General features: G+C 42.9%; 1 protein-coding gene across 1 annotated transcript in view; it reads right to left on the reverse strand.

The window, feature by feature from the left end:
• Window positions 1-15,081, reverse strand: part of LOC149466441 (fibrosin-1-like protein) — a gene marked incomplete at its 3' end in the record, with an annotated part of 581,440 nt that extends 566,359 nt beyond the window's left edge. Inside the window, exon 1 of the mRNA XM_089672498.1 lies at window positions 14,971-15,081. The remainder of the gene's footprint in view (window positions 1-14,970) is intronic.
• Between the last annotated feature and the right edge of the window lie 2,410 nt (window positions 15,082-17,491).

The raw sequence follows: 17,491 nt of genomic DNA on the forward strand, positions 1-17,491 counted from the left end.
TTCTAAGACTACAAGTATGCCTTAAACAGTCTCTTTCAAACGTTCAACCCCAGAAGAACCCTTGAAATAATTTTAATGTCTTGGGTAACCCCCGATAAAAATCATTTTATATTCAGCTCATGGTAGATTAGTGTAATAAGCAAGTTGTTGATATGAAGGAGGATGAAGAAGGTGGCTTATTTAGTGATTGTGACAAGAGCAGATATTTTCTGTACATAACTCTACATCTATACATACTCTATAGTACACATTTTTAATTATATTAATAATCAAACTATAATTAATAATGGCCAGAAAAGAAATAGAGTGGTCAGTTGAGAAATGACCCCTTCCAGTGGTTGTCAATGTAGTGCTTCTTTACACTGTACGTCAGTGGGAAAAGGACCCTAAATTAGCAGTTATTGGGAGAAGGACCCCCTGGCAATGGTTGTCCGTGTAGTGTATTTTAACTTTGATGGTTGGTCAGGAGATCAATCTGCCAATACCCCCACAGCTCAAGGAACCATTAACAGCCTCTGGAGGAACCCTACTGTTCCAGCTGTTCCTGGCTTAAACCGTAGATGGTAAAATGAGGAATTAGCACAAATATTATTTCAGAATGCACAAATGCTGTTGTTCATATGTGTACCCACTATGAGTAATTTAGTCTAAAGTAAATTAAAGTCTTAACAATTATTCCTCAGTTCTCATCTACTTGCACTTGACTGAATAGGAAAAATAGACCTCTCTCTAGCAGTGATTATTGTTCTTATTACTTACAGTTATCAGGCAATTTAAACAGACTTCCAAATAAGTCTTAAACCTTTCCTACAGCTAAGAATAATTCAGATTTTTTTCTTGTAATAAAACATTCCTACGGTACCTTTTTATTATACAATTTAAGTCCCCGGGGTTCTATCTTTAATGTCAGGTAATGTATATTTTTGCTTCTACATTACACTGCTAACAATAAAGGTTATCTCCCTGTGAAGGCAAGAAACCTTTGTATAATGCATTTTATTCTTAGAAATAGCTGTGCTATGTACTCTATTTTGTGGACTGAAGTCATTATTTTCCTCCTTAACCCTTTGCGATCAAGACCTATTAGCACAAAATTGCAAACAGATACATTCATTTTCTGCTAATAGCATGTCTGGATACATTTGAAAAACTATTTTTCTGAAGAACAGAACTGCCCATGAATTCATTTTAGCAAAAATATTCCTATTAGGTTATATATGCATTTCATGTATGTTATTTATCTGTAAAAGTCTCAATTGTATAGAAATACAAAAGTTCTGAGACTGCTGCTGGGTGCCGCCATCTTGGATGAAATGTCAGCAGCTCCAGCAAGCGGAGGCTCAAGTGGCATCCTTTAGCATTCCCCATTCACTCCAACAACAACTGCTACATAACAGAGTCATATAGGGAAGTGAAGGAATGTAGAAGCTGGGCCAGCACAGACAGTAATTAGACATTTCCAGAAAAGCAGAGGACTATGACATGCAAGGAAGGAGGGAGCCGTACTAGGGAACTGACAAGTCACATTTTCTGGCAAGTTCAATGGCACTTTGCAAGTGAATACAAATTAATTATGGATCATGTGAATACTTGATTTTTCTGTGCTTTTACCTGTAAGTTTTGTAAGTTGGTGATAGGTTTCTTTAACAGCAAATAATGACTGTCAATGTATGGATGAAAGCACTAGTCCAACTTCCTGCAACAAGTACTAGATACAAAATGACTACTTTGTGATGACCCTGAACACAACCAGGATCATATTTTGCGGGGAAAAAAATGGCAAGTCCAGTCAGTGGTGAACTATTTAGAAAGTCTAGTCATCACCATAATCTTCTGCAGACAATTTTCACATGCAGTATAACAGTGGGACTCCTATAACCTGTGATGTAAATACAACGTCCTCTTATTGTGAGAATCTTACTACCACTCACATTCAAACTTCCAAGGTAGCTTTCAATGTGACCGTATGTGAAATGCGACCGTATGTGAAATGCATCTTAATCCGACACTGTCATTTGTCAGGATTTCTTTATGACAGAAATGACGAGAAGCCTACTGTGCATGTATTTAGAGGTAATCATAAGGAGCTTACTACAGCAAAGTCTCTCCACTTTAATATAAACAGACATCTACCCCTTGGTGTGTGTAGGCTTATATTAGTTATCCCATAGGTTGTCCACCACTTTGCTTCTTTTTTTATGTGAAAACAAACTTCCATTTCAATGATATGCATACATTGATAGTGCTAACATTCAGCTAGCAGTATAATATATACGGTAAATATTATGAAGGTTAACTAAGACAATACCAGGTATACAATAAGAACATAAAGTCAGCATATCATTTACAGTAAAATATGTTTCTCGATCTGTGCACAGTAGAAGTAAAACTGGCATGTGGGGAGCCATACCATGCTGTATGTAGTCTAACCATAAAGGTATCACTGTTTTTTTACAGAAGAATGTATTAAGTTACCCACCAATATCTTGATCACTGGAATAAGGAAGATGTGCACTTGTGGTGCCTCGTATGTAAACTTCACAATGAATATATCATGTTTTAACAAGAAGTTGTACCCTTTTGGACATATATGACACATGCTGAGAACTGGTGTACTTTATCTATGCCTAATGCTATGAGCAAGTGGGCGGTATCCTGTCTACATTTCAAGACTTACAGCTGAACTCCGGGAAAGGTAAAAGCCTTCCCTTGCAGTGGGTTTGTGCCTGCACCGCAGGGGTTAACTGCAACTAGGTCTAGTGGACTGGGTAAAGCAGTTTTACATTCCAAATCTGCCACTCCCGGACCAGTATCATCAGCTGCTTTTCCCCTGCACTTTGGCAGTTGTATGCCCCTAACATCATCAAGACCAACGCAGGGACCATAGATCTGCACTGAACATGAGGACGGCGAGGGAGGGTCCACTGTCAAAGTGTAGGGGAGCACTACTTGCCAGGGGAACAAAGAATCAGGTAAGAAAAGGTGCTTTTACTGCCATCTACATGTAAACAAATAGTTAACCCTTGCAGTGTGGGCACTTTCCACTAATAGGGGGGACTTTTACTTTTCCAGAGTTCGGCTTTAACTTTCAAGTTTGGAGCATACATCTATATTAAGTACATCTAGGACATTTATAATATGGGGCTGCCACTGTTTACCTCCTTGTTTCCTGTAAATAAGTACAGGCAAAAACTTACACTGTTATATAAATGTCAGTGAGTTTGTCCCCAATGAAACAGACTTTATACATGTTGACAAACCTGGCTATATCATCTGTTCCTGAAGATTGAACTGGCAAAGGGAGAATGCGTACAGTACTGAAAACCTTACTGTCACCAAATCCTGTTTAATCCACTTATTTGATCATGCTGATCTAGTAAAGTGAATAAGCACAGACTAGCCTAAGGTACAAGGGTCTTGGAGGTCGAAATCTCCTTAAAATATGAATAATATGTTAATACGCACAAGCCTACTGCTTACAAGACAAGGCAAATCCTTTTATGTCCTAAGGACAAGTGCCAAAGGTTAAAAAGGAAGTTAAAGTAACAGCATAAAAATATGCTGAAATGGTGTAAAGGACATTTCTATAAGAATTTACGCTCTGCAAGCTGAAAACCTCAAGTTCAGCTGGGCTTTGCATTTCACAGTTATAAATGAAAAAATGTGAACGTTGATGAGTATTTATTGCCTTTTGCCCCTGTATACCTCTTGTATTTTCTATGTGCTTGTGTATGTATTTAAGTTTGAAAACTGAATACACTTTATTCTTTAGAAAAAAAAAAAATCACAATATGAACACTTAAACGGACCTTCAGGCTCCATTCACACTATGATGCTCGACCTCACTCAGGCATTGTGCATACACACATCCTTTTTTGCATAGATGTGATGCATGCTTAGGGCAGCCTGTTCATTTCAATAGGCTGCCCTATGTGTGACAAACTCAGCAAAGTAGCTTAAGCACATTTCTGAGCCTCAAGCTTTGCACTCTTTTTTCACACAAAGAAAAAGAAAACATCTGCTTGCCGTGTCTAAGGTGCCATTAACAATGAATGGTACCAAAATCGCAATGCGCTTTTCTGCTGGTTTTGTAAACATGTGCATTCATTACAGTGTGAATGAAGCCTCGTTCTCCTTTTGTAGATTGCATTTTTTTTTGGAGTAACAAATACCTTATTCCTCCACTAGGTGAGGATGACATTTGCTGGGTCAGCCTCCCCTCCCACCCAAAGTCTATAGGATACAGCACACATCCCAGGTGGCTTTGGGACTATCTCCTCCAATCCAAGCATCACGTGCATGCGCAGTGGGGAGCCAGCTGTGGTTTATCAGGGATTCACAGCCAGCTCCTGAATCCAAGATGGAAGTGCAGATCAAAAAACAACAGCAAGTATATTGCACTGTACCAGGACAGCTCTGAACTCCAGACTAGACTGGTAAGTACCTGTTTTGCAAAAGCCAGCAGCTAAAGTACTTGTAGCTGCGGATTTTTACTTTTTGCAGATCTGGCTGAAGTTCCTCTTTAAAGTGGCTCTAAAGCCTGAAGATATTTTACCTTAATGCACTCTATGCATTAAAGTAAAAAGCCTTCAGTGTGCTACTCCCAGCCAGCCCCCTTTATACTTACCTGAGTCTAATCTTGATCTAGTGATGTCCAGGAAAGAAGAGTGTCTCTCGGCTCTCTCACTCCTCACTGTAGAGAGGCAGCATTAGAACCATTGGCTCCTGCTGCTGTCAATCACAGCAAGTAAGGAGGGAGCGGGGAGGCAGGGCCAAGTCACATTCTGTGTGTGTAGGGATACACAGAGAATGCTCGGGAGCAAGCATGCATGAGTGCCCTCATAGCAATAGGCTTGCTATGGGGGCAATCAGCGGCGGGGAGGAGCAGACACAATCGGGCAAGAAGAGGAGGACTGGCGCTGCACAGAGCAGGTACGTATAACATGTTTGTTATTTTAAAATAATAAAATGTGAAGCTTTCCAATCACTTTAAATACATATAACACTCTCTGCTCCAAGACATCAAGATATCAGCTTTTATTACAAGATAGTAGTATAAAATACTCATCAGCCTAATATGGAAGAAAATGCATAGGAATAGCACAAATGTTTCTTTATTTGCTGTAGTGTATATTAGACAGTGAAATCCATTAAACCTGCATACTCTGTGTTGTTCTGCTGGGTAGGATTAAAGCCATTTATTTTAATTCCCTAAAGATTAGTATAAAATGAGTTATTCACACTATTTACTAGAAAAAAAATCAAACCAGTTGGTTTTACTAATGTTAAGATGCACTGTGACATATGATGAAGAGAGAGAGACGGGGAGAGAGAGGAGAAAAAAGCACAAATACCAGCTCCAGGGCCTTTCTCATTCTTATCCAAACAAAAGCGGCTTTTGAAGTTTAAGCAAGCAAGGCAGAGAGAGGCCTGCAATTGTGTTTTCAGCGTTAAAGCAGGGATTCTCCAGAGAAAGCCTTCACAGTTGCCTCACGGGACTCTCACTACTGGGAATATGAGAAGAGTACCAATTTTTCTTTCAAATACCCCACAGAGCTGGCATAATCCCAAAGGAAAGCGCCGGCTTCTTCAATATTATTATTTATGAATTTGTCTGTTTTCTTTCTTGCTGTACATTTGTTTTACTTATCTTACATCTATAAGCAGAGCTACAAATTACATTCAAATTCACAAATTCCAGCAGCTTGACATTTGGCAGAAATGGGGCTTTTCATTGTTGACAGTCAAAACACAGAAGAAAACAATACTCCAATAGTAAACAGACTTTGAGGAAAACATACATTTATGACCAGGATTGACCTTTGATCAAAATGCTGTACAAATGGCAATAGAGCGTAATGTAAATGGAACCCAGAACATACATGAACCCTGGTGAATGCCACACACATGGTGATTCATGATATTTTCTGATGCCTTCCATCAGCTTCAAACTGGAAACACAAAACTGAATGTTTCACAGCACCCCACAGGTTCCTTCACACCTTATTTCTGAGTGATCAAAGAATTGAACATAAAATAGAAATTGCCCTTTTCCAGCACTTTTTCTACACTGATTGCCACCACGATTTTAATTCTTTGGTTAGTTACTACAGCCACGGATTACAAATTGTTAAGGACTGTTCACACCTGGTGGTTCAGGGAGATTGTTGGCCATGTAAAGGCATGACCAAATTTTAAAGATCTGCTTGTCATGTCAAGAAAAGCTGTCCCCGCCAATGGTCAAGAAACCTGAACAGTTCCTACATCTAAGAGCATGCAGATGTTTTTCAGCCAATAATTTTCTACCCGTCTCCTTACATTTTTTAATGGAGGGATGGTGGGTAGGGGGACAGTCACGAAGGCCACTCACTGAGCAAATTCTGGCCAGTTCATAAAGAGCCAAAATTTACTCCGTGTATGGCCAGCTATATGTCTACCCAAAGCCCCTATACCCGCCTTACCATAGCTTCTTCACCACTCCTTCCTCCTCCACAGGCAACACTGAAATCAGCAGTACTGTCCACCTGGGGAGCAAGTAATCACAATGGCATTCCCCATGGTCATGTGACAGTGCTAGGGCCTAGCAATTGGCTGTTGGTCTGAGCGCTGTCACAAAGGAGCAAGTGAGTTTTTCCCCCATACCCAGAAGCATCGGGTAGTGCCAACTGCAATGGAAGGAGGAGCAGCAAGAAAGCGCAGGGCAAGGCATATATGGAGGGTGGGGGGTGACACCATCACTTTGCCCCGCACTGTTCCTTCACACTACTTGTTCCAATTCATTTAATCGCTAAGTAGTGAAGCAAGCATGAGGATGACAGGCGTTGAACCTGCACCTTCAAAAACAGATCAGCAGTGTCCATGCCCATATTTCTACCCTGACTGTTTCCCATTAAAAATATCTGTCATGAACACGTACATGAACTGACGACCTCTTTATGAAACTGCAAGCTGCCTGGCTATATGCATTTTTTTTCAGTCACTGATCTGAATCAAGTAACCAAAGATATGATTTCACTTTCTGCACACTCGTTCCAGGTCAGTGATCCAGTAAAATACTGAAGGCAGAGGATCAGCAGGACAATGAGACAAGCAGTATTTCCATGAGTTGTTATATTTTTTTCTCACGCCAGTCTTTCTTAAAATGGGGGGGGGGGAAGGTCAGAAAATATCTGCTCCTACCTTTGTCTATGCTGTCACTGTAAAGCATTAAAACATTGAGTATACACCTAAGTAAAGAATATCAGCTAATAACTTCATTAAAGAGGATCTTCAGTGTCTTACGAAAAATTGAAAGTCAGCAGCTACAAATACTGTAAGACTTTTAATATATGGACAATTACATGTCCAGGAGTCCAGTGCCGTCCTCACCCGTACTGGTTCTTCTCCGGTCTTCAGATCCCTGTTTACACTGCCATGTTTACTAATGGAAGAAATCTATGACTCCAGTGGCTTCGCACTGTGCTTTGTGAATGGCCACACAGCTTTCTGGGACCCGTGATGTGTCCCAGAAAGCTGTGGACAGGAAAGGGGGGGGGGGGAGGTGCAAACTTCTGCTCGGATCATCTAGGTCAGTGGTCTCAAAACTGTTCAAAGTTTTGAACTGTGCCAGTTTACTGTTCTTCAGACTTTCAGGGGGCAGGATTGTGGCCAGCAGGGGTAGAAAATGTCCCTGACCCAGCATCAATGAGAATAAACATTACCTTAGGGTTGGTGGTCAGTAAGAGGGGGAGTAATTCCCCATCATTGGTATTAGTGGCATAAATAGTGCCCCATCATTTGTATCAGTTGAAGACCTAGTGCCTCATTGTTGGAGCCAGTGGGAGGAATACTGCGCAATTGTCGGTTTCAGTGGAATACTGTTGCAACATTAATATTAGTGGGAGGAATACTGCCCAATTGTTGGTTTCGGAGGGAGGAATACTATTACAACATTAATATTAGTGGGAGGAATAGTGCTCCATTATTAATATTAGTGGGAGGAATAGTGCCCCATCATTTGTGTTGGTGGCAGGAATTATGCCCCACTGTTGATGGAGGAATAGTCCTCAAGGGCCAGATAACAGCAAGCAAAGGGCTGCATCTGGCCCTCGGGCCACAGTTTGGAGACCACTGGTCTAAGTGATCAGAGAGGAAGTGGGAGCGTGTACCTGTCAAAAAAGTTGCCTGCCCTCCCTCAAAAAAATAGTGTCCTTTTGAGGGAAGTTCTGCTTTAAGGGGAATTAACATGGAGAAAGCTATGCAACTAGCATTTTCATGGCAATCATGCTGATTCTCTGGCATCAATAAGGTAACTGACTGTGTACACATATGCACATAAAGACCTCTAACTTTCCTGATTTGATTTCTTCTTCCAGGTCAGTCACTTAAAAAGTATGGAAACCAGTAGTAGTTGGGATAACAACCAGTCAGCAGCAGTTTCAGATTAGACAGCAGCATGACGTTTAGAGCAGCTTCACACTAACCGGTGCAGTCCCGCTGCACTTTAGGCAAAGTGAGCTAACCCAAAGGTTTCCAGCAGCTTAGCTGTGCTTTCCCATAGACTTCTATGATGTCCCATGATTTTGGTGTGGTCTCAGAAAGTGTAGCAAAGATGCAGCATGCAGGAGTTTTGGTGTGCATTCTGAAGCTGAACCAAAACTGCAGGACCTCATAGAAGTCTATGGGAAATTGCATGAAAACCAAAGGTTAGCTGCGCTTTAGTGCCAGTGCAGTGGGGCAGTGTACAGCTGCCCTTACTCTCAAATGGCCCTAGTATATGTGTACACATTTTGCTATGCATGCTGGTCCCAAGCCAAAGCAATCGGGGAGGCTGAAGAAACGAGCTGGCGACCATCCTCATAAAAAATTTGCCAATAAATTCTATGGAAAAGCCTCTCAAGCGCATAACATGCTGGCTGAGAGTCGGATACAACTGAACAGATATATACATACAAACATGTTGCAAAGAAATCCACCTGGGTGAGAAGACTCTAATGGACGCTGCCATTCACTGATGCAGAGTCACACACCCAAAGTCGTGTACACCCATAGGATGGCTTTTTAACTGCAGGCTTATCACATGTATTTTACTCTGTGACACAGTTATCAATAACAATTAATAAGGGCTATGTAAAAACTATTTCTCTGTTCTCAGCATAAAAGAAATAACTAAATTATCTTCATTAAAAACAGTGTTTTCAACACAGTGACAGCTTTGTTCATAGACAATGCTTACCCTATTCATTCAAAGGCCCAAAGTCACATGGTGACCTTCCCCATAATAAAAGGGATTGCATGTCAAGGCTCAGTCTTATAACTGTCTATGGTCTGTCGTCACTTTACTGCAAGTTTATAGTCACATGCATGACAAAATGATTGTGTCCCCGAGTGTGTACTGGGCTAATGATTAGATGTATTATGTACAGTGCAAGTATCTTTCACTTCCAACATTAGAAGATACATTTTTACTCTTATGATATTTTCAGCTATCATATTTTAGTAAAATAAGAACTAATTTTATCTACACTTCAGAATCTGTCAGCATGAAGACTTCCTCCTTCCAGAAACCAATTTCTATACACATCACAACACTCAGGAACCAGAATTGTAGATAACATCAGGATAAAAATGAGAAGGATATTATTATATATAATGGGAAATAAACAATTCTGTGTAGTCCATATTTACCATTCAGAATTCAACATTAAACAGCATCCAGTGTGCAGACTATTGAACACTAATTTCTAAACGCTTATTACACTTCACTACTTTTTTACCTTTTTTTAACATCAGTGTAAAAGAATTAATGGAAACCTTTCCTAGAGAAACACAGATGCGGTTACACTGACTTCACATTCTGCAAATGCTAGTTTCCTGGCTGACTCTCTGGCTTAAAGAACAGAAAGGTTGACTATTTTGCAAGCCCCCTGCCCTTCAATGTTTCTGGGAGGCAAGAGTGACAACACTGTGTCTCATTGCTGCCTCTTTTTTTGTAGGGGGGGTCATTGTCTGTTTACAAATGGCGTTTAAGCCCTGGTTCACACTGAATGAGACTTTGAAATTGTGCTACTTCACTTAAAATAGCGCGATTTCAAAGCCTCTGGTCAGTGCGATTTCATGTGCAGCTTGCCTGACATCTGTGCGACATCATGCACAGATTTCTATGCAAGTCACACATGAAATTGCAAAAAATAGTGCAGGGACCTTTTATTCCAAATTGGTACAGCACCGGCAAAGTAGGAGTTGCACCGATTTGAATGGTTCCATAGCTACAAATAGGGTACAACTCGTCATGCGATCTGAAACTGGCGAAATTGGATGACAAGTCGCACTGGTGTGAACCAGGGCTAAAAGCGTTTTATGTTGCATTTGGGGGAGGTTGCAAAAAAAGTGGCACGAAAGGCCCACTTTGAATGCTTTGAATCACTAACCAAGAAAACCATTCAGACTTTACTCTGACTTTCCTGACTGGCATTCTTGTCCTGGGTTAGTGAAGACAGAGGGTCACCATAGTAGCCAGACAAGTAGCATTTTCTGAAGCAGGCCTGGAATAGCGGGCCCCCAAATTGTTCTCAGAAAATCATTCATATTCAATAAAAGAGCATAGAGGACACCATGCTACATGCAAAGTCCATAGCACTACATCAGAATTCACCAATACTGGTCTGCCTTCAGTAAAGTGAACTGTGATTGGGTGTTATCACTTAATGGATTTTGCTTACAAAGTTTTGCTTCTTGAATTGAATAATGAAAAAGCATTTCATAGTGTCATTCCATACAAAATAACTACTTCAGTTTTTAGTAGACGCAGAGAAAGTTTCTTACATCTCCCAGGGATTTTAGAATTAAGGTCTCTGAAGTTGTCAGGTCTATATTCCCACTATGACAATTACAAGACTGTCCCTCTCTCCTTTCGTTTACATTCTTTATCACAGAGAATGCAATTTGCAGAGAACAGAGCCAGATGTTTTGGAGTTTCTTAGGCCATGTTCGCACCTATGGACACTCACTGTAATTCACATTGACGTGTCTTGTGTACACATGTTCAGCATGTGTATTTGAGATGCCAACGTTCATTTCTAAAGCACCCCCACAACACATGCACATAGCTAAATATGCACATTACCCACAATGCATACACAAGTACACATCTGTGGGACATAGCAATGGAACAAATAAAGGGCCATGTTTCTGTCTCTGCTTCATAGAAGACCCATAGTAAATGGATGGCCACACAAACAAAAATGTATATATAATAAAGCATGCTGTTTTCATAGATATGAACGAGGTCTTGGAGATACATGAAGCCAATGGACAACTCTGCAGTATAGTGTTTTTCAACTCGCTATGTAAAATTGCATGCCGGCCTACATTTTTTCCAGCACACACCAACGCAGTATGATGGTGTGAACTGGACTCATAGGACTCAAGGCAATCACCATGTCTGAGCAGCGGGACTGTTTTGGGAAAAGATGTCCAGTGCAGCCTAGTGTATATTGTATGAGTGGGCCCTAAGGGCTTGTTCCCATAGCACCACATGCTAAAATGTGCTGTTGTCAGTTCATGGACAGTGAGATTGAAGTGCAATGTGAGTTTCAGTGCACTACACAGTTTACAGTATTTTATGCTGGCTGCAGCCCAAGGCCATTATGAGGGGCTTCCAATCTTGCTGCAGTATTGATGCCATCGGAAGCCCTTCCTACCATCTCCCAATCATCAGTATGTACCTGTGGCAGCTCGCTTACAGTTCTGGGGACGCCAATGAAGTGTGCCCTAGAACTACATAGCAACACATACATGCAGTGGTTGGTAAGGAATAGTGATGAGCTCAGGCAGGTCCAGAGACAAGTCTAAATCCACCTGAACTATCCAGCCAGAAAGCGGTCAACCATTCCCTGCCCCACAGCCATGCATACTACACCCCTTTCATAGGAGTGGCTGTGAGGCTGCTGCCTATGATTGACTGTCCGCTTTGACAGCTTCCTTGTGGACAGCTCAGACAGGTTCAGACCTGAACTCATTTCTAGTGAGAAGGCCTGCCCTGCCGCTGATTGGCATGGCATATATGGGTACCTTGGTTCTAAATGGGTTCATCTTTATTTTAAAGGGTTAGTCCACCTTAACAGAAATAATATAAAGGTGAGCTAATACTGTCTAACCTTCCCAACCACCTGAACTCTGGTGATGCTGAGCTGTCAGCAGAGTGATTCACTGTGCAGGTGATGATCAGAATCGCTCTGGTCTGTCTGGGTGATATGTTTTGTATACTCCCCTTTTTATTGGACAATATTTTAAATTATTGGAAAAGGAAGAAGATGATATCTGACACTTCTTTTATTCTAAATTAATATAGGATTCACACTATTGGCAGTGTATTACCTACAAGTACCTTCTCTGCAGTCTGTATGCAGTGGATCCCATGTCCTTGACTTTGTGCTGTGCACATATAAAAACATGGTTTATGTAAACACGGGAGATCCCTCCTGCACAGAGTGGACTTTATTCTTTGTAAAGTCTATTCTTATTATGTAAACACAAGCCGCACACCTCACAGATCACACATCCACAGATCCTGGTCAGATCCATAGGAGGGGATCACACATCCACTGATCCAGATCAGATCCATAGGTGGGGATGACACATCCACAGATCCAGATCAGATCCATAGGATGGGATGATGCATCCACAAATCCCTGTCAGATTCATAGAAAGGGATCACACATTCACAGAGCACTAAATCCATAGGAGGGGATCACACATCAGAGACCCCTGTCAGATCTATAGGAGGGGATCACATATCAGAGGAGATCTGTCATATTCATAGGACAAGATCACACATCAGAGGTCCCTGTCACATCTATAGGAGGGATCACATATCAGAGGAGATTTGTTAGATTCATAGGAGGGGATCACACATCAGAGGTCCCTGTCACATCTATAGGACGGATCACATATCAGAGGAGATCTGTTAGATTCATAGGAGGGGATCACACATCAGAGGTCCCTGTCACATCTATAGGAGGGGATCATACATCAAAGGTCCCTGTCACATCTATAGGAGGGGATCACACATCAGAGGTCCTCATCACATCTAAAGGAGGGGATCGCATATCAGAGGAGAGCTCTCTCAGATTCATAGGAGGGGATCACACATCAGAGGTCCTTCTCACATCTATAGGAGGGGATCACATATCAGGGGAGATCTCTATCAGATTCATAGGAGGGGATCACACATCAGAGGTCCCAGTCACATCTATAAAAGGGATCACACATCAGAGGTCCCTGTCACATCTATAGGAGGGGATCACACATCAGAGGTCCCTGACACATCTATAGGAGGGGATCACATATCAAAGGAGATCTCTGTCAGATTCATAGGAGGGGATCACACATCAGAGGTCCCTGTCACATCTATAGGAGTGGATCACACATCAGAGGACCCTGTCACATCTATAGGAGGGGATCACACATCAGAGGACCCTGTCACATCTATAGGAGGGGATCACACATCAGAGGACATCTCTGTTAGATTTATAGGAGGGTATCACACATCAGAGGTCCCTGTCACATCTATAGGAGAGGATCACACATCAGAGGTCCCTGTCACATCTATAGGAGGGGATCACACATCAGAGGTCCCTGTCACATCTATAGGAGGGGATCACACATCAGAGGACCCTGTCACATCTATAGGAGGGGATCACACATCAGAGGACATCTCTGTTAGATTTATAGGAGGGTATCACACATCAGAGGTCCCTGTCACATCTATAGGAGAGGATCACACATCAGAGGTCCCTGTCACATCTATAGGAGGGGATCACACATCAGAGGTCCCTGTCACATCTATAGGAGGGGATCACACATCAGAGGACATCTCTGTTAGATTTATAGGAGGGGATCACACATCAGAGGTCCCTGACACATCTATAGGAGGGGATCACATATCAAAGGAGATCTCTGTCAGATTCATAGGAGGGGATCACACATCAGAGGTCCCTGTCACATCTATAGGAGTGGATCACACATCAGAGGACCCTGTCACATCTATAGGAGGGGATCACACATCAGAGGACCCTGTCACATCTATAGGAGGGGATCACACATCAGAGGACATCTCTGTTAGATTTATAGGAGGGTATCACACATCAGAGGTCCCTGTCACATCTATAGGAGAGGATCACACATCAGAGGTCCCTGTCACATCTATAGGAGGGGATCACACATCAGAGGACCCTGTCACATCTATAGGAGGGGATCACACATCAGAGGACATCTCTGTTAGATTTATAGGAGGGTATCACACATCAGAGGTCCCTGTCACATCTATAGGAGAGGATCACACATCAGAGGTCCCGGTCACATCTATAGGAGGGGATCACACATCAAAGGTCCCTGTCACATCTATAGGAGAGGATCACACATCAGAGGACCCTGTCACATCTATAGGAGAGGATCACACATCAGAGGACCCTGTCACATCTATAGGAGAGGATCACACATCAGAGGACCCTGTCACATCTAAAGGAGGGGATCACACATCAGAGATCTGTTAGATTCATAGGAGGGGATCACACATCAGAAGACCCAGTCACACATTAGAGGACCCAGTCACATCTATAGGAGGAGATCACACATTAGAGGACCCTATCACATCTATAGGAGGGTATCACACAGACAGCCTGATCACATCCAATCTGGAAGTGTCATGTGTACACAGAGCACACAACTGATTGTGAGCTCTTCCGGGCAGAGTGTGATCGCAGTCACCCAGCCCTCACATAAACACAACATGACACATGCCACACACCGTGTGTTCATATTGATCCCTCACCCCTTCCCCCTCCTCCTCCCTCCAGAGAAGCCCAAGGTGTGAGCCCAGGAAGGAAGCCCTCTCTCCCTCCCAGTCTCCAGGCCCCGCTCGGCCCTCCACCCTCCAGCCTGAACAAAGGGCCTCTCTCCGCTCCTACAGACACAAAATCGCTACTTAACTGCACGGCGGCGGCTCCGGGCGGTCTCTATGGGGACGGGCTGACAGCGCAGCACGGAAAGGATACCTCCGCCAAATACCAGCAACACTCGGATTACTCCGCCGCACCAGCCTCACAAAGAAGTCCCCAGGAGGAGGAGGAAGGGGATCACACTGATGTACCCAGCCAGTAGAAGGAGAGGCCGAGGAGGAAGCCTGCCCTGTGACTCTATACAAATACATTATCATGAATAAATCCGCTTCTTTATTACTATGCAGCTTGAGAAGCTATATTTTGCATGCAAGCCTCTAAAAGTTTTTACTCCAGTAAATTGGATGAGTTTGGGTGCCTCAAGTGAACTCTTAATGATGGCCATACACAGAATGATTTTATATAGAATCTTCTGTGCAATAGATGTGCTGTGCGATTAGGAGATCGAAAAAGATCCTTCCATTTGTAATACACCTAAAAGCTTGGTTCACCTTTACTAAAGAACTTCCTATGCAGCTGAGGGGTGTCTGTAGATAAAAACAAACTGCAGCTCTGAGTAACATTGAATACTGCCCTTGTTATAAATGTATGCCATTTATGTACCTCCTGAAGCCTGACTGAAAACATTCAAGAGACAGCATCATCCCATCCTGCCTTGTTACTAGGACGTTGCTAAGACACTCCTGGCCTATATTCTCCAACCCCTACACAAGTGTGCTTCACTATCTCCTCCTTCACACTATCGCTGACCCCATAACTACTGCAAAAGGGAAGAGAGAGCACATACAAGGGGGTATAAATTGGATGGAAGTGTCTTAGCAATGTCCTTGCAACAAGGTAGGAGGGGATGAGGCCATCACTGGGAGTTTTTCAGTCAGGCCTCGGGAGACACGTAAATGGCCTACACCTATAGCAAGGCCATTACTTTGGACAGAGCTGCACAGCTTGTTTTTATCTACAGACGTCCCTTACCTGCGTAGGCAATTTTTTGGTAAAGGTGAACGAATCCTTTAACAATAATAGCAAATTATCTACTTTCCTACAATCAGATTTTTCCATCTAGACCAATCAAAGTAATTTCAATTCAATCAATCAGTTTTGACAGAAATCAAACAATAACACAGCACGTATCTTTTCCATATTCCATGGATCAGATCATATTATCTGACTCTGAGAATTGTTCGATCAGATCATCATGTGCATGGTCACCATTAGGAAGGTAGCCCACAACTACTTGCTAAAGACTAGGGATGAGCTCCCAGTTGAGATCTTTGCTTGTTCCAGTGTTCATTCAAATACTTGACTTTAAGGCTGGCCATACATCCATACAATTTTCTTGTTCAATTTTCCTTTATATTAAAACCATATAATATGAGATCAAACCTAATCACTTGCAATGTTTATGCAAGAAGAAGAAAATTGTATAATGTATAGCCAGCTTTAGCCCATTCAGCAGTAGATAAACATCATATATAGTAATGGGGTTTTCCCTCATTACTATACTGTATATGACAGCTTCCTTCTGTTGTCAGTGGTTGTTGAGGAAGAGGCAGGTGCCTGCACCCGCCACATTATTATTATTATTATTATACAGTATTTATAAAGCGCCAATAGTTCGCTCAGCGCTGTACATTACAAATGGGGACAGAACATGTGACAGAACAATACCAATACAATGCAAAACATGAGGGGATCAAGGGCCCTGCTCTTTCGAGCTTACAATCTAGGAGGGAGGGGATGGTGGCACAGGAGGAGATAGCTGTGGGGGATGGAGTGGTAGAAAGAGTGGAGGAGGTCGGCAAGTTAGCAGGGGGTGGGGTAGGCTTCCCTGAAGAGATGGGTTTTCAGGGTGCGCCTAAAGGAGAGGAGAGTAGGTGATAATCTGATGGGTTGGGGCAGGGAGTTCCAGAGGATGGGTGACACCCTGGAGAAGTCCTGGAGGCGGGCATGGGAGGAGGAGTGCAGGGAACTAGAGAGAAGGAGGTCTTGTAAGGAGCGGAGTGTGCGTGCTGGGCGGTACTTGGATATTAGGTCAGTGATGTAGTTCGGGGCAGTATGGTGGACAGCTTTGTACGTTAGCGTTAGGATTTTGAATTTGATCCGTTGCGCAATCGGAAGCCAGTGGAGGGATTGGCAGAAGGGGGTGGCGGATACAGAGCGGTTGGAAAGGTGAACGAGTCTTGCAGCCGTATTCAGGATCGACTGAAGCGGGGATAGCCAGCGGCGAGGCAGGCCAGTGAGGAGGGAGTTGCAGTAGTCGAGTCGTGATATGATGAGGGAGTGGATGAGCTGTTTAGTGGTTTCTGGGGTTAGGAACGTGCGGATTTTGGCGATGTTGCGGAGGTGGAGTCTGCACGAGTTTGTTAAAGATTGGACTTGGGGTTGAAAGGATAGGTTGGAGTCCAGAATGACACCAAGTACTCGGGCCTGCAGGGCGGGTTTGATGGTAGCGTTGTTGGATGTGACGGAGAAGTCAATGGGGGGTGGTGTCCGGGCTGGGGGGAAGACAAGAAACTCGGTTTTGGAGAGGTTCAGTTTAAGGAAGTGGAGTG

Source organism: Staurois parvus, unplaced genomic scaffold (assembly GCF_062004578.1).
Source record: "Staurois parvus isolate SC_StPar_1 unplaced genomic scaffold, SC_StPar_1.0 ptg000129l, whole genome shotgun sequence".
Lineage (NCBI taxonomy): Eukaryota > Metazoa > Chordata > Amphibia > Anura > Ranidae > Staurois > Staurois parvus.